This window comes from Fragaria vesca, linkage group LG5, assembly GCF_000184155.1.
Source record: "Fragaria vesca subsp. vesca linkage group LG5, FraVesHawaii_1.0, whole genome shotgun sequence".
Classification (NCBI taxonomy): Eukaryota; Viridiplantae; Streptophyta; class Magnoliopsida; order Rosales; family Rosaceae; genus Fragaria; species Fragaria vesca.
The window spans coordinates 27,149,785-27,159,051 of NC_020495.1; the positions used below are offsets into that span (position 1 = coordinate 27,149,785).

Here is a 9,267-nt window from a genome sequence, read left to right on the forward strand (position 1 = left end):
TTTACGAGAAAACTATATTCACTTGAACTTCAAGTAATAGACACCTTTAAGTTAATCCAATTCTATAGCACATGACAATGAGGGAAAGAGTAATATACTTACCCTAGAAAGAAAATATACTGCCATGTCAAATTATCCACATTTACACTTCGTTGTAACAAAACTAATTGTGGAGTAATCACGACTGCGTTCAATTATACTGAAAATGCCCACAAGACCTGAAAATAGTTTTACTTCAGCATTAGAAAAACACTAAGTTGCAGGAATGCAGGTGCAACATTATGCTTAGGAAGTTGGGGCGGGGACATATGCCAGCAAAATGAAAATCTTATGAAAATTATAAGAGGATTTAAAACCGAGAACAAAATGGATTCCAATCACAAATACCTACAACCTACTGCAACATAATGCTACTCTAAGAATGATATGAGCGTCAAACACAAACACGCTAACACCTCAAATTAATCTACTCAACATATGAACGCATTTCGTTTGAATGTTATAACGACATCAGCAGAGATTCTCCTAATTGGCAAGTCATCAAAATTGGCCCTCAATGGACAACAGGTTTGAAACTACAAACAGATTGGAAAGGGCATATTAGACCATTAGTTACAACTTGTTGTGGGTCTCATAGCATTCAATATATGGATATATCATATCACTTCTTCTTGCAGTCTATACTAACTCAAGGTAAATGACACACTCAATAGTTATACTAACTCAAGAAGGTAAATGGCAGACACAGTTAGTTATAATAACTTAAGGTAGATGGCACACACAGTACTTTACATACACTTTTAATAGTAAGATTACACAGATCTCCTATTTACAACCCCCACAAGGATCAAACCACCGAGTAGGGCTATACACATTTGGTGGACTAATCTTAATACTCAGACAAACAAGCACAGTTAAAAGCACATGTAACAATCTTAATAGCGAAAGTACATGTTCTCATGCTCTCTTCTGTGTGGTATGTTGCATGACTGAGAGAAGGGAACAAAAAGGTATTCGGCGTGCTGGTCTAAAGGTATTCCTTAATTTCCTTAGGCTCATCTCACCTAAGCTAGGAGAAAGAAAGCCTGCATCCCAACATCTTTGGTTTGACCCTCAACAACTTCAAGCCTCCATTTCCACAGAAAAATGAACTCGTACTCCGGATGGTCACCTCTAAACGCTTTCCTACTACTAATGGGATCTCAGTCCTCAGTCACATAACGGCATGGCACAAAATGCAACGGAAAATTACATTACTGTATACACGGCAACTCTTTTCTTTTGGCGAAATTGACAAGTCTAACATGAGAGTAACATGAAATCTACAGCAAGAAAGAGTGATCGTAGTACAATATTTGAGTGATTGATGTACATAACATATGACCATACACTTGGGTACAAAGTAACATAAATCCTACATTCCTGACCCATGGAGCAAGAAAATTCTTCCCACCTTCAATTCCTAACAGCTGCATACACATTACTTATATTAGTCCCTGTCGCTGCAGATCAGTATATGTCTTCTTATTATAGATGTTTCCCTCTCTGTCTTCATACTCTTCTTCAAGGTCTGGGCGCCACTTGTTCACCCCTTTGCCGTGCTTGTATCCTCTTCCACAATTCTTCTGCTTCCTGCAAAGTAGAAATTGTCAGCCTACTGGAAAAACTCGATCCTAACTAGATTCTGTCTTGAAAAGAAAAATGATACCTCGATGTGATCTCATGAAAGTTCTTGGTGTTTGGTATACCAAGGCAACGCATTCCATGCTGATGGCGCCATTCCTTAAAATGCCGCTCAAAAGCTCTACGCCCCCAATAACTCTGATTCCCACATATCTCACACTTGAATTCCTAAAACACAAAAATAGGAAAATATTAGTGAAAGAATGAATAAATAGCCGAGCATGCAGAAAGTAAAATTTTGGTTCCTTTCAAATTTAGAAACTCCCCAAGCACAAGAGTAAACATCTTTGAATACAAAATTAATATAGTGAAACTTCTCAAGCACCAGAATATACATGTTTGAATAGAAACAACAATAAAAATACAGTATAAAGACAGAATTTTAGGGCGTAATTACCTGACCAAGACCATGAAGCTTATACAGCCAGTAAGGTATGGGCTTCCCATCCCAACCCATTGGCAATTTGAGTGGATTATAAATCTGCTGCTCATCGTCATCACTTTCAGTATCAGCCTGTGTCTCTTCCTGCAAGGAAACAACCCGAGCAAAGCATTTGTTAGAGACAACAACAAACTTGGAAGACATACGGAAACATATTATAGAAAAGGGGAAGAAGGACGTATTAACGGATCTAAACAAGAAAAAGAATAGTGATTGGGTGGGTTGTCCATTTAATAGTTTCGAGGGAAAAAGAATGACATGCAATCTACTTACATCCTCACGTTCTGCTGCAATTTCTTCATATGTCAAAGCCTGTTTCTTGACAATGTTGTCTTTTGTTCGTTCAATAGCCTGCACAATGCAGCAGATAATTTGTAAATAAGCACCAACATTCAAAAGGAAATACAGACTACAGGCAAATTAAAAAGCAGGTGAGAATAAATAGCTAGGCAACATATTCCGACCTCACTAGGTAAGTCACTTGATTTTTTCAATTTGGCTTCCAAGAAAGCAATTTCTTTGAACATGCCAACTTGCTGTGGAGCTACAGCAGCCCCATTCTGTGCTGAACCACGTGACCCTTTGGCAAAGTGCATCTTGTCCAACTTTTCCAGAGGTGTGTCCTGCACAAAAGCAACAAGACGTTGAACACAAGAAAAAACATTACAGGACCAAGAAATAAAGCGAGCAGAACATTACTTTTAACAATAAACTCAAATAAGAGCATCTGATGAGGACATCATAGTCAAACCTGTCAAGGTTTATGAGTGAAAGAAATGGAAGGAGAGAGCACCTAGTCATTCAAGATAATCATTGCAACTGGGAACGAAGTCTGATTCTAGAAGTCTCTAAGCTGCCTGTGTCTTTTCAAATTTCCACTTCAGTTTACAAGTCTTCAGGTCTCCTTTATTCAGTCTTAAATGCGTCAGTTTTAGAAGAGAATCCTAATAAGTCTTTAATGCTTCAGTTTTAGAAGTCTTAAATATGAAGTCAATGTGAGCTATCTGCTCAAGTATAAATAAGTGTAAGGGTCTAATGCCCAGGTATGTTATGTTCTATGAATAAAATTATTAAGAGTGTTCCTGAGTTTCGCGTGAAAGGATTGGCAAGAAGCCTAGTTTTGGGTGAGAAACCTGGGAGTGATTCCTAAATCAAAGTGTTATATGCTAGTTCAAAGCCTTAAGCTTCAGAGCTTGTCGATCCTGGCATCTAGGCCGTTTTACACTGCACCAGTATCTGTATGTCTCAAACTTGTATATCACCTATATATGGGCCTACAGACAATGATTAAGAATGATGAACCAGTGCTACAATACCATACAGAATCACGAGTTTTAAAAGACCTACTCAGTGAAACTAAGTGAACCTAATTTCTTCTCAATTTAGTTTTATTACCACCAGACAGAGACAAGCACATCTAGGCCAATTCACATATTTCCAACTGCAAATGCTGCCCAGAATGCTGTTATTTTAAAATCAATGCACATGAGAATGCACAAGAGAACATAGATCGATAAATAGTATATATTTTTAGACTGCTTTTTCGGAAAACAATAGTTAGAGAACAATCACCTTTGTAAGTAAAAGCATCTCTGCACGTTGCTGTATGGTACCGCCTACTTTCAGTCCCATCGAAGCCAATGCCTAGAAGGTAAAATACAGAGATTAGCAATGGAAACTGAAATTAAGCTTTGAATAATAAAGAGATGATCCAACGCCTGGCAGGTAAAATATTTCAAGCTTTTTAACATTAGTTATCAAGTTATTTATCTTTAAGCTTCTAATGTCACCATTACCTCCTTTAGCTTTTCAGGACCCAATTCCACCAGTTCTTCCACTGTGCGAAAGTAGTCAAGATCAATCAAAGTCGGCTGATCTTGAACATGTTCACTATCTAGAATTGCAGTCTCCCATTCTTCTACCTTACCATCTGCCCATTGTTCTTCAAATTCAGCTTCAACCTGCCACAGAAACACCGTAATTTAATATTCTAAATCGATGTAAACTGACAATTAACTGTATATTGTGTCAATCAATTTGCAATATCCCATTTGGCACTCCCAGACATCAAGTTCAGAAGTATAAAGGTTACAAAATTCAATCATTTCCATAATTCAGTATAAAATATGCAGTTTTGATGCCACAAATGACAAAAATTACTCCACATATTAACAAAGACATGCACTAGACAATAAGTCATATACCGGAATATATGAACAGACAATAAATAGATAGATCCTGAACACTATCTAATTGATGCCTGAAGTTCTATGTAAAACAATGGTAGTAAACAAACCTTTGCAAATATTCTATCAAGATCTTGCAATGGCTCTGTCCGGTGGAAGAAATATACCAGATACTGAACAAGATTCTCAATATATTCCCTGTACTGCCTGAAAGAAACCAAAACAAAATCATTCACAAGTTTCATGTTAATATACTAAAGCCACAGAGGAATAAACAAACTAATGATCAATAGTTCTTGTAAATGAAAAAAATATCAAGAGCCAACTTCACCTTGTAGACTTGAGCTTCCGAGGAATCTTATGTGGTTGTGAAAAAACATCAAGGTAAGCAGAGTACTCGATGGGCTCTTGATATACTGATTGTACAGTTCATGTAAATCCAGGTATCGTCCGTCCATAGGCTTCCTGAAAACAAAACATATTATGATTAATGACAGGATAGAAAGAATGCACTAAAGCGAGAATCAATCAGAGTAACAAAAGCAATATCATTCACCTTAATGAATATGTGAAAATAACAACACAAAATATACGATATCTCCTTGGATTGGCGGCGAGTAAAACGGAACAAGAAACAAAAACTAAGTAGTGTTTTTCAATCTCATGCTGAACTCAACTTGAGGCCCCTCCTTGAGCAGTGCTTCATGCTCCTCATTAGCATCAACAACTAGTGCAGCTGGATGTCTCCTATGGTACTCACGGATCTGCACATAGCAAGAGCTTTAGTTCCGATCCAAATCAATGGAGTGAACACGACCTTTGCTTAATTTGATTTTAAAAACACGTTTGCCATAATTAATACTACTAGAAGCAAAAGGAATACCTCTTTCAATCGATCATAGAATGCACTGAACACATTGGTGCCGGTGGCAGTTTGGCCTCCGAGAGCTGCAATCTCGTCCTTCCTGGCATTATCGTTATCCTCATAGATCTCAATCTGAAAACCAATTCATAAACCCTATAATTTCATTGAAGCGAAATAGCAGAGAGATCGAGATGAGTGATACTCACGAGTCTTTGTGCGGTGGAGGAGATGGTATCGATCATGTGACGGACCCGGTGGCTCTGAGCCAAGCATTCCTTGCTGCTCGTCGGCTTGTTCTGAAAGTCCTTCACTATCAGACGCTCCAACCGCTCCACCTCCTCGTGAGCGCCACGCGTCACCTCCCGTAGCGGACGACATCTTCTTCTTCTTCTTCTTCTTCTTCCTCCCCCTGAGTTCCGGTTAGGGCTTTGTTTCTCGGGGTTTTCTCTCTACTCCCGTTTCGGGATAATCTCAACCAAGCCTAAGTTTTGGTGTCATACCTCTACCAAAATATTAAATTTTTCAATTTACCCCTCTTCTATTATAAAATATTAAAAAACCTGAAAATATTCAATCATAGTCATTAATTAATTAACTAAGAGATACATATCAGTTACCGTTAAATTTACATCCAAGGGTTTAAAACAAAACAACTCAACTTAAAAATAATTCTCTTCACGTGACTGACCATTAATCTCTTAATCAATTACTGATCAGATAAACGTTACAGAATAACGTGATATAATTTATTTATCTAATACATTTTGTATTTTTACTCAACTAAATATTTGTTTCTAAAATTACCCCACTACATCTCTATTTGATTTTTTTTAGAAAAAGCAAGTTGACATGTAAGAAGCACATGTTAAGAGGCTAGTAAAACAACATGTACCTACCCAACTGCAGAGCAAGGTATGGTCTTTTTAAAAAATAAAAAAAATCAAGGTATAATTTGATTAATGAGTAATTTTAAATACACACCCCTAATTTCTTAATACACATCATTTACTTAATACACAACTCATCTAGTTTTTTATTTCAATATTATATTAAATACACATCACAAAATGCTTAAAATACCCTCAATATGTAAAACTAATACTAATCTATTATTTAATATAATTATTATATATTTACTTTTTCACAATTCTCTTTACGTATTCTATTTTATTCTGTTAGATTTTTTTTTATCTGGTTAGAAATTTTTTCTTGATATTTTTCAATTTATAATTAAAAGAGTAATATTATATTCAAACTTCAAATCTCCAATATGATATCAATCGGCTAAAATTTGAAGAAAAAAAATTGAACATACATAATTTTTTCAAAGTTAAGAAACTAGTTGAAGTACAATAACATAAAAACTAGTTTTTAGTCTGCAAGATAAAAAGAAAGGAGAAGAAAAGATCAAAAGATAAAAAGGAAACAAAGAAACTGGATTCAATAATATGACTTTGGATAAAATTACATGTCTTAGTGGTCGTCGAGGGTAACACTGAGCTGGTAATTGTATTTTTCTGAGAAACTGAATCGATAAGAAAGATTAGGGGTCGTTCGGTATTGTTCTACAATACTATCTTTTGTTTTATGAAAACAAAAACATGCGTGGTAGGCGTTTGGCGAGTAAAACTTTGAAAACTCTGGAAACACTTTTAGGAATACGACTCCGGCACTATGAGTAAATTTAAGAAACGTCTTTTAAGAGTTTTCATTGTTTTTATAGAACGGTCGCTCTCTCGTCTCTTCAAAGTTCATACTTTTAAGACTTTCTATTTCTTTCTCGATAACTTCCAGATGACCATAGATCTCATCTCATTTATATGTTGGATTTTCAAGTTAATGCAAAACACTTCTTCAAGCCAATACTTATCAAAGCTTCACCTTTTATGAACAAAGAACTGTTGAAGGAAGAGGAGGAAGGATTTGATCAAAGTTCCTATTTCACTACTACACAAAAAGTTTCAATGACATTTGAAAAACGTCATTAAAGCCTTACACAAAAAGTTTCAATGACATTTGAAAAACGTCATGATAGGGCTTTAATGACGTTTTTCAAACGTCATCTTGATATAAGCACAAAGTGCTATGTTTATAATGTGTTTCCTACCCTATTTAGTTATGATATTCTCATAATAATGTCATTTCTAATATGTTTTGTGATTATAAAGGACATGAGATCATAAATCAAGAAAAAAAGGCTAAATCATGGAAATAACAGAAAAATGCAGAAAAAACACAATGAAGCCTTCTTGCAGTCCAAGGAAGGAAGAATATAGCCCAAAAAAAGGCCCAAGTCCAAGGATGAAAGAGAAAAATGCAGAAAGCCCAAAAGAAGGCCCAAGCTGTCCAATGAAGGAGAAAAGTCAAACATGTGCTCCTAAAGAACAAAAGTCAAACATTTCTCCTAGTCCCACATCATTTTTGAGGAGAAGTTCCACCAAGATTTCCTCTATATATAGACAGCCTTGGGTACTTCTCAAACCATCTCTTCTTCACACAAAAATCAGTGAAACACATTAGCTTTCCTTCTCCTTTTCAACTCCTCTCTCCAAAAGATTTATAAAGCTTCCTTAAAGATTTATAAAGTGTAACTCATGTCTTGTTTCTTCTTTCTGGTTATTGTTCTTTGTTTTCTTCTATTAGATTTCAAAGTTGGAATTGGCAAGTTGTTAAGAACATGAATAGGTTAATTTTCAGAATAAATTCAAGCGTATTTCAACTTGTCTATGATAGTGTATGTTCTGTTCTGTTGCCTTGTTGATCCATTAAATGCATAGTTTTGTTTTCACCAAAACTCTAATTCTGCAGGTTAGTGTTGCTAGGTCTCTGAACTAATTCACCTAATAGTTTTAGGCAGAGATCCAAGTAGTAAAGTGATACGAGCACAAAGTGCTATGTTTATAATGTGTTTCCTGCCCCCATTTAGCTATGTTATTCTTGTAATAATGTCATTTCTAACATGTCTTGTGAGTGTGAATGCCAAAAAGCAGAAAAGCAGAAAAGGAAACTAAAACAGACAATTTAAGAGAAATCATAATCAAAGGAGGATTCCTGGTGCAGCAAGGCGTCTTATTAAGTCGCAGAATATGAGGATGAGTCGTTTAGGAAACTTTCCTATTTTGAAAAGGAAAACTTTCCCATTTCATTTTAAGAAAACTTTCATATTTTGATTTAGGAAACTTACTACTTTTGAATCTTTCCTATTCTGACTTTCCTAAAATAGAAACTTTCTTTCCTTATGAGACAGGGAATCCATTTGAAGCCAGGAAACCTAATCCAACTTGGAATAGGAGTCTGTGAATGTGTATAAAAGGAGGAGGACGAATTCTGCAGTAATCAAGGGATTTATATGTTAATATAAATCAGAAATTAAGGGATTCTTTCCTTAATTTCGTCATTTTAATTATGTCATTCCTACCTTATTTATCTGACTTTATTCCCCTTGCAGGAACCCTAATTATGCACCAGGAAAGGAAGGAAAATCAAGGATTTTCGTCAAAGGTCTGATTGAAGGCAGAAGAATGAAGGTTTTCACTGCTATGATTTCTTTTAGAGAACAAGAAACGTGCCTGGCCTCTATTCAAGCCTCATGCAATGAATTACCGCAAAAGACACTCCAGAGAATTATGGGGAGTTCAAAATCAAGATTTAAAGCAATAATTCTGTGCCATTGGATCAGAAATTAATCAAGGGCTAGGAGGATAGCTAGGGTTCAGCCAAACACTATATAAAGGAGCAAAGGAGCAACGTTTTTAGCATCACTTCTCACGCACAAACTCCTGCCCTGACTTCGCAATAGCCTTCTCTTCAGTATTTTCGTCCAAGACAGTAGAGCCTCCATCCATTGAAGCTTGCTCTACCTTGGTGTTTTTCAGGAAGTCACTTCAGAGAATAAAAAGTGTAACAATGCCTCAATAGATTTCTCTCTGTTCTGTAGTATTTTCTTTTGTTAGATTTTTAGAACTCCTGCGTTTTGGGTTGAGATTGACGTTGAGAATATGGTTATATTAATTTTCAGATTTATAAAGTTATGTTCTTAAGTTGTTTATGATATTTGCATAATTTATCTTCATGTCATTCTTGTTATTGAA

General features: G+C 35.8%; 1 pseudogene across 1 annotated transcript; it reads right to left on the reverse strand.

Annotated features, from left to right (window-relative positions):
• Positions 1-1,283: 1,283 nt before the first annotated feature.
• Positions 1,284-9,021, reverse strand: LOC101294956 (annotated as a pseudogene). The gene is made up of 13 exons (XR_184833.1): positions 8,950-9,021; positions 5,383-5,625; positions 5,195-5,308; positions 4,954-5,075; positions 4,643-4,776; positions 4,422-4,518; positions 3,922-4,086; positions 3,698-3,769; positions 2,590-2,748; positions 2,399-2,476; positions 2,081-2,209; positions 1,709-1,851; positions 1,284-1,654 (listed from the first exon to the last, which is right to left on the reverse strand). The product of XR_184833.1 is annotated as a splicing factor 3A subunit 3-like (transcript).
• Positions 9,022-9,267: the final 246 nt, after the last annotated feature.